At 41.3% G+C, this 12,421-nt stretch overlaps 1 protein-coding gene across 5 annotated transcripts in view; it reads right to left on the bottom strand.

Moving 5' to 3' along the window:
* The window catches only part of HIVEP2 (HIVEP zinc finger 2), a 138,509-nt gene that overhangs the window by 103,454 nt on the left and 22,634 nt on the right, over positions 1-12,421 (bottom strand). For 4 of the 5 annotated variants that reach the window (XM_051613594.1, XM_051613596.1, XM_051613595.1 and 1 more), the window contains exon 2: positions 11,513-11,643. The exons of the other annotated variant lie outside the window; for it this stretch is intronic. The gene's annotated coding sequence lies outside the window, so the exon portion shown is untranslated. The remainder of the gene's footprint in view (positions 1-11,512; positions 11,644-12,421) is intronic. 5 annotated transcript variants of the gene reach the window in all.

Raw genomic sequence — 12,421 nt, 5'->3', positions numbered from 1 at the left:
TGCAGCCCCGAAGGCCAACTCCATCCTGTACTGTATCAAAAGAAGTGTGGCCAGCAGATCGAGAGAGGTGATTCTGCCCCTCTACTCTGCCCAGGTGAGACCTCACCTGGAATACTGCATCCAGCTCTGGAGCCCCCAGCACAAGAAAGATGTGGACCTGTTAGAATGTGTCCAGAGAAGGGCCATGAAAATGATCCAAGGGCTGGAGCAGCTCTCTTTTGAGGACAGGCTGAGGGAGTTGGGGCTGTTCAGTCTGGAGAAGGCTCTGGGGGGACCTCATAGTGGCCTTCCAGTACCTGAAGGGGCTACAGGAAAGCTGGGGAGGGGCTTTTTACTGGGGCTTGCACTGAGAGGACAAGGGGTAATGGTTTTAAGCTGAAAGAAGAGAGATTTAAGTTAGAGATCAGGTGTAACTTCTTCAGTGTAAAGTTGGTGAGACACTGGAACAGGCTGCCCAGGGATGTTGTAGGGACTCCATCCCTGGAAGTGTTCTAGGGCAGGTTGGATGGGGCTCTGAGCAGCCTGTTCTAGTGGGAGGTGTCCCTGCCCATGCAGGGGAGTTGGAACTCAATGATCTTTAAGGTCCCTTTCAACTCCAAACATTCTGTAATTCTGTGATATTGTAGGTAACCAATGCAGATATGGCAAATGAGCTTGTACTAGCAGTGTTGTCTCCAATGACAAGACACATGGCAGCAAACTTTCCAATCTAAGAGCTGAAAAATCTTTTTCTTACTAATGGTAAAATCACATTGATCGAAATAAACGTAGGTTTGGGCAACATGAAAGTTTACAGCATTAAATAAAGAAAACTCGCTGGGACTGAGAGTCCCTGTAAATAAGTGTTTGAAACAATAATTAAAAAACTCTTGTTAATTGTATTGACTCATCCTATGATGCATGATGATATGGATAAAGCTATAAAACACAGCTACTGATACAAAAGGCATATTAATTGGGTTCTCTTTATGTTGGAAAATTTGAATAATACAACTTACAGGATACCCAGAAATATCACCAGCCACACATACAGACACACCCACAGTGATAAGAAGTAACATCAGATATAAAGCTGGGTCATATCTTTTTAAATCAAGCCACCCCAAAGAGAAGCTGAGCTTGCTCCTGATCTACATGCTGCACCTCATCTTAGGGCAAGAAGTTTTCAGGAGGGAAGTCTGGTAACCAATGAAGAATTCCAAAGAAATTATGTCTTCAGATTTTAGCCATAATTTACATTTTTTAAATTACTCTAATATTTCTTTGACTCTTCACACCTCCAAAGTGGCTTGGTTCTTGCATTTATTACACTTCATTGGCCAGCCACAAGAACACGTAGTTCATTAGTACCATGAACCTCTTCATTTGCTGCCACCTAAGTCTTATACTCTATACGGTCTTCAACAATAAGCATAAAACCATGTAAAAATTTAAGTTGCAAAGAACATACTACATAGTCCAACCCCACCCAAAATATTACTGGTTAAGGACGCACTTCCCATAGGTACAATGCTAATACTAAATACCTCATGTTTGCCTCCTCTGAAAGAGCATAAAGACAAGTTGGCAAACAGAATCGGCACAGACTAGTGGAGAGATGAATTTCAATATTCGCATACTTAAAAGCCAGACGCTGAGGTGAGTGGCTGAGCCACAGCTCAGGATCCAGCAGTAGTCAGAGTCAGAGGAGCAGTGGCTGCTAACAGCACCCAGAGGCAGTGCGGCTGGCAGAAGGCACAATGCTCTGCCAGGCCCCATCGCTGGGATTTCGGCAGTGCTCCCCTCCACCAGGCAGCCCCTCTAGGTCTGTGCAGGGGCCAGGTGGGTTCCCATGCTGCCCAGAGGGAGCATGCCGGGGCTGAGGTACTATCCTGGTCATTCACCCACCTCCACTGTGTAACCTCCGCCAAAAGGCCTCCTCCCTTTTGCCCACAGCCTCCCGTGACTGCTTGGGTAGCAGATTGCTCCTTGGGAAACTCATGGAGGTCTGACGCATGTGTACCCAGCTTGGGGCTCCCAGAAAGTAATGGCAGGTGGTGGCTGGCATGGGGAGGGCCCAGGACAGGCAGGCTGGCAGGGTGGCACCACCGGCAGGATGGGGGCCGGAGCCAGCAAAACCATCTGGCTGCAGACGCCAGCAGCATGCCTGAAACACCATGAACCTGGCAGCACTTTTGACCTAACAGCACAAATGTGTCAAAACCACTCACCTGCCTGGGGAGTTCTGCCAGAAACCACATGCAGAGGGCTCACTAGTCCCTTGTTTTCAGAAATGCCAAGAGGTGACCAGATACCTGCATTCCCAGATACAGATATGCACAAGAGAATAAGGAAGCATTATCTGGATTTGGTGAACAGTTTTAACTTACAAAGTACAATTGGAATTTTTGGGGAACATACACCCCTAACTTTCCACATTCAGGCTTGATGTGAAGTTTCCCTAAGCTAGGCATTTTTCTGAGTCTGACATATACATCCATTCTATTAAACAGCTTAAATTTTGTTTCCTAGTAACTCTTTTACCTACAAAAGCAATTCATTCTCAACTCCTCAAAGGCTTAAAAAGAATGTTCCCTCCCAGATAAATCACTTGTAGTACACTTGCCACAAAAGGATGCTGCTAAAAATGGCCAGCTGTCTTCAGGAAAATATGGTAGGACGTGCAACTCATCCTTCTTCAGCTTGCAGATCTATTTGGAGTCATTTAATCAATCTGTCCCTAATGATTGCACCTAATAATTTGCCTTGCATCTCTTAATTTCCCTTTTAAAAAACTAATGGAACTTTTCAGGTGAATAATTTATTTAATTTATTTTTTTTTCCTGCCTCTTAGCTGTGCTCTTGGAAAATGAATATTCTAAAACAAAAGTGCTAAATCAGCTAATCAAAAAGGATGACCACAAAGTAGCTACATCTTGAATAGAAATCAATCATAACACATGGAACCATGTGAAATTCAATCTTTCACCTCCAGTGAATCAGTTCAAAGCTGTAGCCATCATCAACTATGACCGGCTTTCCTGCTCTTCAGCGTCCTGTAGGAAATGAGCCTGTAATTCTACATTTGGCTGTGCTCAGATTCCTTCATTGAGTCTTCATCCTCTCCTTTGGCCAGGTCAAAAGCATGGTCCAGATTTTCAAGGCCACAAGACAAACCCCATTGTCAGCACTTACTGCCGCTCTGCTCGCAGCTGAGATGGAGGAATCTTGGAAACCATTTAGAGGAAAGCCAAAACTGCTCAAAACAAACCACTTCTATGGGAGCAGGAAGGACTAAGGAACAGCTGCTGAGTCAACTCAACTACTTGAGAATCTCACAACTTTCAAGATCTTTCATGAGGATCTTTCTGGCAGAGCCTTCCTAGTTCTTTCCTTCAGTGAGAAACACCAGAGTCTTGAAAACACACTTAGAAATTTCAACTTCTGGAAGAGCCTCTTTAAAGCAAAGGCAAAGTCTTTCTAGGTGATGAAGAAGCATGGAAGCCTGTGTGAAATCTGAAAATGGAAATTACATGGGAAGCATTTAAGTACATGGTTCTGGCAATTATAGAAATAGCTAGTGTTGAAAGAAATACACTGGGGACCCAGCACTTACAACCTTGGTGGTAGAAAGATTTGGAACTAAACATACAAATCAATATAGTCTCTACAGAAAGAGATAATTGGTAAGAAAATACAAACAGTTCTTGTCCAAACTGTTTATTTTCTATGGCTCAACAGTGGTAATCTCCAATGCCATCAATTAAGACCTTCATTTTCACAAGCGATGTTTAAAGGAAATGCAAACATTATGCACAATTTAAAAAATTAATGGAAGTTGAAACCTAATTTCTGCTGCCAATTTACTTTCAGGTAAGTGTGCCATCACTTCACAAAAGTGAGTCTATCAGTCCTAAGACAATCCTAAAACTGCATTTATACATACTAGATTACAGATAAATTACTCTCACCCCAAAGAACTTTTCTTAAAACAAAGTACAGCATGGAAGGAAGCAAATATGCAAACTTTTGCAAGATAAATATTCATATTAAGGCACACAGCATATTCACACCAACAGAGCTGAGGAGGCGGGTAATTAGAAAGTGCCTATAAAGCCACTGCTGTGCTCTAGGATTTAGCAGGGGTTTGGCAATTCTTTCTCCACCTTCAATAAAGAAAACTTGCTCATTTGAAAATGAACAAGAACTTTAAAAAGGGACAAGCTATATAAAAAAATTGCTTAAATGGATTAGATACAAGCATTGAATTGTTTATTAAAATTGGGTCTGATTATCAAGCCAAAAAAGCTTCCATAAATATATATGTTTTATTATTAATTAAAAAAAAACCCTACAGCTTCTAATTTCAAATATATATTCATGCAAATAACCTTTCAGAAAAATATATTTTAAAATGAAAGAGAAAATGCAATTATGATCTGAAAAAAACTTTCCTCTCCTTTCTCAATAAATTCAAGGAATTATGAAAAAGTTTACAACCCCCAGTGGTACCCCTCCTTCTGTTTCAGAACTCAGCATTATTTCAATAATGGCTTAGAAATCTGGTATTTAGTTCTCTGTGATATCAGAAGCTACATTACAGATACCACAGCACTCGTATATTTTGCTATGCAACACAGAAAACAGATGGAACAACTGCCTGTAAAATATGTCAGACTAACATCCATGCAGACCCAAGCCCTCCTCTCCATACAGAATAAGCACAGTGCACAATGACAATCTTCTTCTCAATCCATGCCTCCCCACACACTCCAGCTATATGCTGGAAGAAACAAGAGCAGTAGTTCCTCAGTAACGGGGAATTACATCGCTGATAGTGGTAATTCAGTTCTGCACTTGTCATGTCCCAACCCGGATAACCGCATCAACAAGTGGGAGGGGAAACGGGAAGAGAATTGGGAGAAAGAAAATGTAGATGCAAACAGGGCGTAAACTGCAGCAGGAAATTGCATGGTGATGCACACTGATCTGCTGCCTGACAGTGTCAGGGGTTGTAGGAACAGCAGATCAGAGGCACTCCCAGGCACAAAACTGCATAAAAGGAATGAGCAACATGCCAAAGCTGTATGAAAAATAATGCATGAAAATCCCCACACAAGCAACATTTTTTTCTTTTACTTTCTTTGATAACCTGCACAGAGGGTATATAAAATAAAATAAAATAAAATAAAATAAAATAAAATAAAATAAAATAAAATAAAATAAAATAAAATAAAATAAAATAAAATAAAATAAAATAAAATAAAATAAAATAAAATAAACACTCGTCAAATTGTTTCTGGCATTATATAGTCCACTACTTACTTAATCAAATGTATTGTCCTTATCCATACTAATGCTTGCTTTGACCTTTCTCTTTTTTTGACTTCTTTTTTTTAATTCTGCCCCTCATTTTCAGGAATGCTAGTGATAACAAAATATATTGAGAGTGACAGACACTAAACATTACTGGAGGCTGTTGCACTTAGACTGTGATGTGGATGATCATCCAGAGGCTGGTGTACAAGCTCAGAGTTAGAAGGTCACTCGAATACCCGTATCTCCAAAGATCAACACTTGTGAAAAATAAATTCCGAAATAAAAAGAGTATTTCGCAATAACTTCTATTTCTATTCCAGCAGCAGTAACAATTATGTTTTTTTTCAAAGAACAAGAGTTACTAAACCTAGTATGTCATCAAATGTGACAGTAGATGCTGGGGCTATGAAAGCATGAGAAAAAACACCCCGTTCCCTAACATCACAAGTACAGGTGAGAGACACACAGAAAAACACAGACAGTCAATCTAAATAAGCACAAAGAGATCTGATCACTAATCAGAGACAGAAACCCATCTGAGAGTCACAACTGTCTCTGCAGGCTCTGAAAGACAGAATTAAATTGGCTTAGTACTATATTCAAAAATGAATTTAATTAGCTGACATTAAGCAGGATAAGTTTGTGGTACCATGTTGCCCTGACAAGCTGTCTCCAGAAGGGTAAGTGGAAGGCAAAATCTTATTTTTTGGGATGAGATTACAGTTGTGAACTGAGACAGAAGTAATGGCATGTCTGTTGAGGGCAGCTTAAAGTTGGTACTGGACATTTCATCTCACACTATAAAAGGATGGTATGTGATGGATGAGCCAGAAGTGCGAGTTTCAGATTCTGCGCATGTATGTATATGGCTGTGCAGCATCATCTCTTTCTGATGCTGCCACTTATGTGAAAGAAGAGAGCCTCAGTATAAACTATGTCAGGAGATTTTTTTCTGCAGTTTCTCTCAGTCAGAGCTGCTCCCTGGAAAGACTGCAATACGCTAGGTGAAATTTATTTATTTTTGTTTGTAAGAGAGCATGTCGGTCCTTAGTTGGAAAAACGACATCTGTGTGGGAGGCAGTTTCTGTGCTAACCTGGTGGGCTGCCAGATCTGTCGGCTGCTGCCCACCTAACATCTGTTTTATGGGGTCACCCAGGTCACCCTACTCTGCTCACAGCACCTACCAAGACTTCTGCTGCTTTCTTTACATGGCATGCAACCTATGCATGACAGTGCAACCTGCCAGCAGAGTGGCAGTGGTTCACAGAGAATAAGGTAGACAGAAACTATGTCCATAATTTGGAGGCAGATAGTGACAAGAGAAGAATTGATGGTAAAATGCATAGGAAATACAAATTAAGTGTTTCCCTGAGGAAGACTTGAAGGAAATGGAATAACACATTTCAAAGCAAGAGTCCCATGCATATGAGACTTAATAAGCCTTGCCTTCTCATATCTCCTTCTACTTACCAATAAATTTAGTTCTGGGGAAAGGCATTTCACTCTCAGTGCTGGAAATTCTGCTTATGTGCAAAGCAACTGCATGTGTCCCAGGCCATGATGCTATTGCTCACACTGCTTACACTAATGTCTCAGCTCTGTCACACCAGAACCAAGCCAGACTTACCAGAAAGACAGAGAGGCTTTGTCTGTCTCATTAGCAAGTCATTAGGGAGGTGTTCCTCCATCACACAACACAATTGCACAGCAATATAAGCTCTCAATTGAGGCTGGCAGTGCCCTTCTTCCTCATGAACTCCTCTCACCATTATGGTATTTAGGCTGCATGACATTGTGTAGCTGTTAAGATTCTAAGAGCAAGCACAACACACTACATACCCTTCTCTGGCACCACATTAATCACCCTACTTAATGGCAACTTCTGATAAACCACGCTGTGTATCTAACCATCCACCCCAGTGGCTGCATTTAGAGCAATAAATTAAACATTTTCTTTCCCAGACCCTGCCACCATGTAATCCACTAGCAGAGGCAAAGCCACTGAAAATACCAGCTGTCAGTCAGGGGTGAAAAGCAGCAGGGAACAAGAGACCCTAGTTCTACTAGCCATTTGATGGGTGACGTTTAATCTCTCAGTCTACATTTTTATAGAGAATACTCCTCCTCTTTTCAGCTACACTGAGAACCACAGATGCAAGATACTACTTATTACTGGTATGTGTCTGCACCGCCTATTACCATACATAAGTACAGATAAGAACTGTCTTCAACTAAAAAACCAACAGACAACATATGATTTTGTAGTATTAATTCTAAATTATTTCACTCTCTTCCAGGAAACTCAAGTCCACAGCTGAGCACGAATAAAGACACAAGATCTTTATGATAAGAAAAGCAAAACAATGGCCTGACGTGACCTAACGAAAGCACAGGATACTACTCCCCCGGGGCAGAAATCTCCTTATTCCAAAACTTCCTTTCAAGTGCTTTGAATACACTATTAGACAAACAAGAAATTCACTCTTGCAAGGCAGTAACATTTTTTAAAATAGCAGCATCTGACATTGCTTCATAAATCTTCCCAAAAATCAATGTGCTTTATGTCAGATGGGACCTTTAAACTTCCGAATAAAACAAATATAGGTCTGAGTCACAACACGAAGATACATGTAATAAACTTTAAATATGTCAAAAACTTCACCAGAAAAAGGTTTGCTGAAGGTTTAACATGAAGCTAAAGGCTCACACAATATCACAAGATTGACCTCTGTGCTGCCAAGCGATGCATGGTGCTGGGAGTGCTACCAACCCATAGAGTTTGAGAAACAGGCTGAGCTCTTAGCTGCCACAGATTTTTTATCTGGCCATGGAAGGCGTCTCACCATCTGTCTGTCTTTGATCCCTGTGATAGCATTTCTTTCCTCTCTTCATCTTCATCCATTAGATACTTATATTGGAAATCAAGTGTGTCTGAAGACGGAAAGACGGGAAGCCTAAATCTTCATAGAAGGCTTTAGATGTAACCACAGGGAAAATAACAGTTACCATAATAATTAAAAAAAAAAAAAAAATTAGTTATATCAGACAAATACAGCATTTTACCATTTTCACACAGCTTCCTATCTGGAAAATATTCTCAAAGCTATCAATTGTGCCTTCCTCCCAAGATATCGTTTGTAGTCTTGTTTCCTTAGTAAAAAAAAAAAAAACACCTGCATTAACACACTATGTGTGATGTCATGCCTGTGCCCGTCTACCTCTAATAATTTCTCAAAAGAGATTTAACAAAGAGGTAGCAAAATTACCCAGCTGCCAGGACCTCCTTCCAATTCCAACATGTGCTGAGAGAGACAAGAGAGAGATGATCCATGTTGACTCATAAGACAGCGAAGAATCTGCAGCTGAAGTTCACAAGTACAGGTGCACCCATATGGCTAAATAAAATTGGGAAAGGAAGCAAGTTTGAGCACTGCAACACACTCCTTCATAGCTTGCCTTCTGCATGGTTTTGGATGATTCCATGTGCCTGCTGCCTGCTGTAGCAGAGCCGATATGATGGAGCCAGTGCAACTGGGCCATCAGCTCAAGGGACAGTCCTTTGCCTCCTTCTACACAGCAGACCAAACACAGCCAGGGACTGCATCCAAAACACAGGCATTTACAGGAAGCTGGGGTTCATTATTTCTTTTACATACTTTAAAAATTGGAGGCATTTTCTAGTGCACCTGGTGGATACAGTTCTGAAGGAGTAGAAAACCAGGAGAAGGTTTGCAAATAAACACACACCTTTGCCTCACACGGATGCCTCACTGACCTTCTGTCCCACCGCTCTTCTGTCTTTGACCTCAATTTGAATGTTGGTGCCATAAGTCAGGAAGTATAAGAGCACTGACTGGGGGATATCCCTGCTAGAGCTGTCTCTGGAGCTGAGCTTTGCTGCTCAGTGTGCAGCGGCTGCAAACTGAGTGCCCAGCCCTCCCCATGGCCCTCACCTGCTCCCATGTCCCTCCACAGACGGCACTCCCAAACAGTTGCATATTATTGACGCAAAAATCTGCTACTGCAGATATTGGCTGGTTCCCCACATGGCCAACACCCAGTACTCATCATGTGTTTAAAAAAAGTAACCTGTGCGTTTACACTCAGGTCAAGAATGAATAAACAACATATAGAGCTTATTTTATAGACATATACGTTACCCAAAAAGAGTTAGGAAAACACTCGTTGCTTTACCATTTGCTACCTGCAAATATACAGGACCTAAATTCAGCAGCAGAAAGGACCGTGACACCTCTAGACTTCTTTGAAAGTACCATGTAAATATTTTAGACAACATCGCACTAGAATTCCACAGCTGTAACAATTACAGGGGTCTGCCTTATATCTTCTTTTATCCACTATTTCCACCAATCCTTTATCCTGACACCTTCCACGCACATGCCAGCAGCATCAGGGGGTCTTGCAAACAGGAGTCTTGCAAACCTCTTGCCCTATACTGAACTACTTTTATGCAATAGCCTGACAGAAGAAGCCAGAGCTGCCCTTTGATCCAAGCATTTAAATTCGGGAGCTAGTTGTTCCCTCACTGAAGTCTGAAATCTGTAAGTCACTCTCTGTGGGATTATACCTAGCCCAAATCTTGCCCTCAAAATCTTTCTATATGGGGAGAAGCTTTCCATACCAGGATTTTCCTCACTGGGATTCACCTCCACTACCTAATCCCAGAGAGAGACCTCTGTAGGACTGGGAGTCTGTGAACAGAAATTGGTGGGATCCTCTTGGGCCACATACTACCCTGTAAAGGAACGGCTCCTGACAAATGCTCCCCTGAGGGACCTCCTGTTCCCAAGGAGATGGTTTCAAGAGAGGTACTCTTCAATCAATCCTTGGAAATACTAAATCATTGAAGAGAGACTGAGGTAAGTGTCTAGGGTTTAGGTACTGAAAAGTCTTGGTCAGATGAGCTGTTCAGCAGATAGTTAACCACACACGGTGAAGACTTCTGTGTTCTTCATACTGGGGAAAAAACGAACATGACCTGTCATCTCTCAACACAGAAGCTGCTCTAATATTGAGCACAAATCTTTACAGAGAATTGACAAGGAATAGACAGGTGTCAGCAATGAATCTCTCATGAACAGAGGCCTATGACCTAGTGATCCAGCTAATGTGAGATGGACAGTTTGTGATCTGTATCTCCCTAGGAAAAGGCCACACAGCTTCCATCACCTGAGTGTCTCCCATGAAGTTTGCCAGGCAGGACACATTGTAGTATTTGAAAGATCCTAAAGCCCTCTATGAGAAGCTATTGCTTTCAAAGTGGTGAAAGAAAAGCCACGAAGCTGTTGCAGATGTAAAGAAACAATGAAAAGTTGCCATATTTTGGTAAACATCAGATATTTGTGTCACAAATTATATTAAAACACACGTAAGACATTGATGATTCTTCAAATACACTATCTGTGTAATAAAAAACATGACAAAACAACTTGTAAAGTAATTTATTATTTATTCTCACATTGGATAACAGAAAAACTTTTTTATCAATTTATGTATGTTAGGCTGTCAAAAGCATCTTATTTTGGAAGCGGTCATTTCTTGCCACTACCAGTTTGTAGCATCCTGCTTCCACTTTTGCAGTTTTTGCAACTTGGAGTTTCATCTGTTGGTGGGAGAGAAAATATTTAAGTGGCTAGAAGCAAGTACAACTCCAAGAAATGTCTTGTAGTTGAAAGAAAAGATGACAGCAGGATGGAACACGTAACCAGAACATTTTAGAAGTCTCAAGTTTTTCTTCCTATTGATATAATATGGACAACAGATGGGGTTTTAAATGCAGCTCTTAGTAAAACTATGCATGTGAGAAGGAAAATAATTTAGAGTTCACGGGAACAGGAGCAGATTGTTCTGTGGATCCAGTTGGTGTCATTCTACAGCCTTAAACTCTCCTGCAAAATACTGTAAGCAGAAGAGCAAGAGACGCAAAATTCCCCACGCTGGCTCCAGCTCAATAAGCCATTTCTATTCACGAAGTATATAAGCATATCCTTAACTTCAGGAGCATGAGTAGGACACAGCGATTTCACTACAACTTTAGAATCTGCCCAAAATTCATGTTTCACTTAGGGGTTTTGCTACGCAAGCACCAGATACATCTGGCAAGTGCTTACGGGCTTCTTTTTTCACTGGGTCTGCATGTTACGTTTTCCATCTGCCATAGCATTTTCTTCATTTGCTAAGCAATGTGCTCACCAAACTGGCCAAGATGGGCGTAGCTGCATGCAGGAGACATCCAAGCAACGAATGTTGCCAGGTAGAGGACAAGACAAGCAGAAGGGACTGCAAACAGGCAGGACATCCTCCCGAGTACACCAGAAGCATCACTGGCAACACAGAGTAAAACAAGACAATATTGAGAGCATAAGTTTAATTACTTTAATAACTTTTTTTTCATGTTTCCCTCCCCCCCCTCCCCGCTTGCTAGTTTAGGACTTTCTTCTTCTACACAACAACATTTAACATCTGCATCAAGGCCTATGCATTCTGCCTTTCTCAAATGCCTTAGCTGCTGACTGTACCTTAGTTGGGCTTCTTTGATTCTTAAGTAAAGGAGGCAGAACTTGACTCCAAAGCAGCATGTAGCCTGACTTCTGTGATGACATGCATGATCTTTAATAGCATAAATACTGTGAGCAAGAATGCAACTATTGATCACTTTGAGAATAGACACACTTAGAAACAGACATGCAAACCAACAAATTAAAGTTCAAATCCTGCAGTCAGTTTTAGAACAAAACTCCTATTGGCTTCCTATGGATCAATTGCAGAATACAGCATCTGTCTACAGGACATCTCTGTAAGATAAGGAAGTGGAACTGACATAGAGAGAACACTGCACAACAATGATATTTTTTGTGCCTAACTCACATCTACAATTCACATGCAAATCAGTGTAAGGTGTTGTGAATCTTTCCCCAAACTCATGAACTATGTAGCAGAACCAAGAATTGAACCTATGGGTAGTAAGTCCCCACCTAGCCTGCTCGCCACTAGACCGTATTTCCTTAGGTAGAGAGTTACAGTAAACACATCAAGTCAGCTCTGTGCTGTTGAACTCATGTGATCACACATCACAGACAGTAAAACATGCCACCATAAACT

This window comes from Apus apus, chromosome 3, assembly GCF_020740795.1.
Source record: "Apus apus isolate bApuApu2 chromosome 3, bApuApu2.pri.cur, whole genome shotgun sequence".
Classification (NCBI taxonomy): Eukaryota; Metazoa; Chordata; class Aves; order Apodiformes; family Apodidae; genus Apus; species Apus apus.
This window is presented reverse-complemented; position numbering and strand designations above follow the sequence as displayed.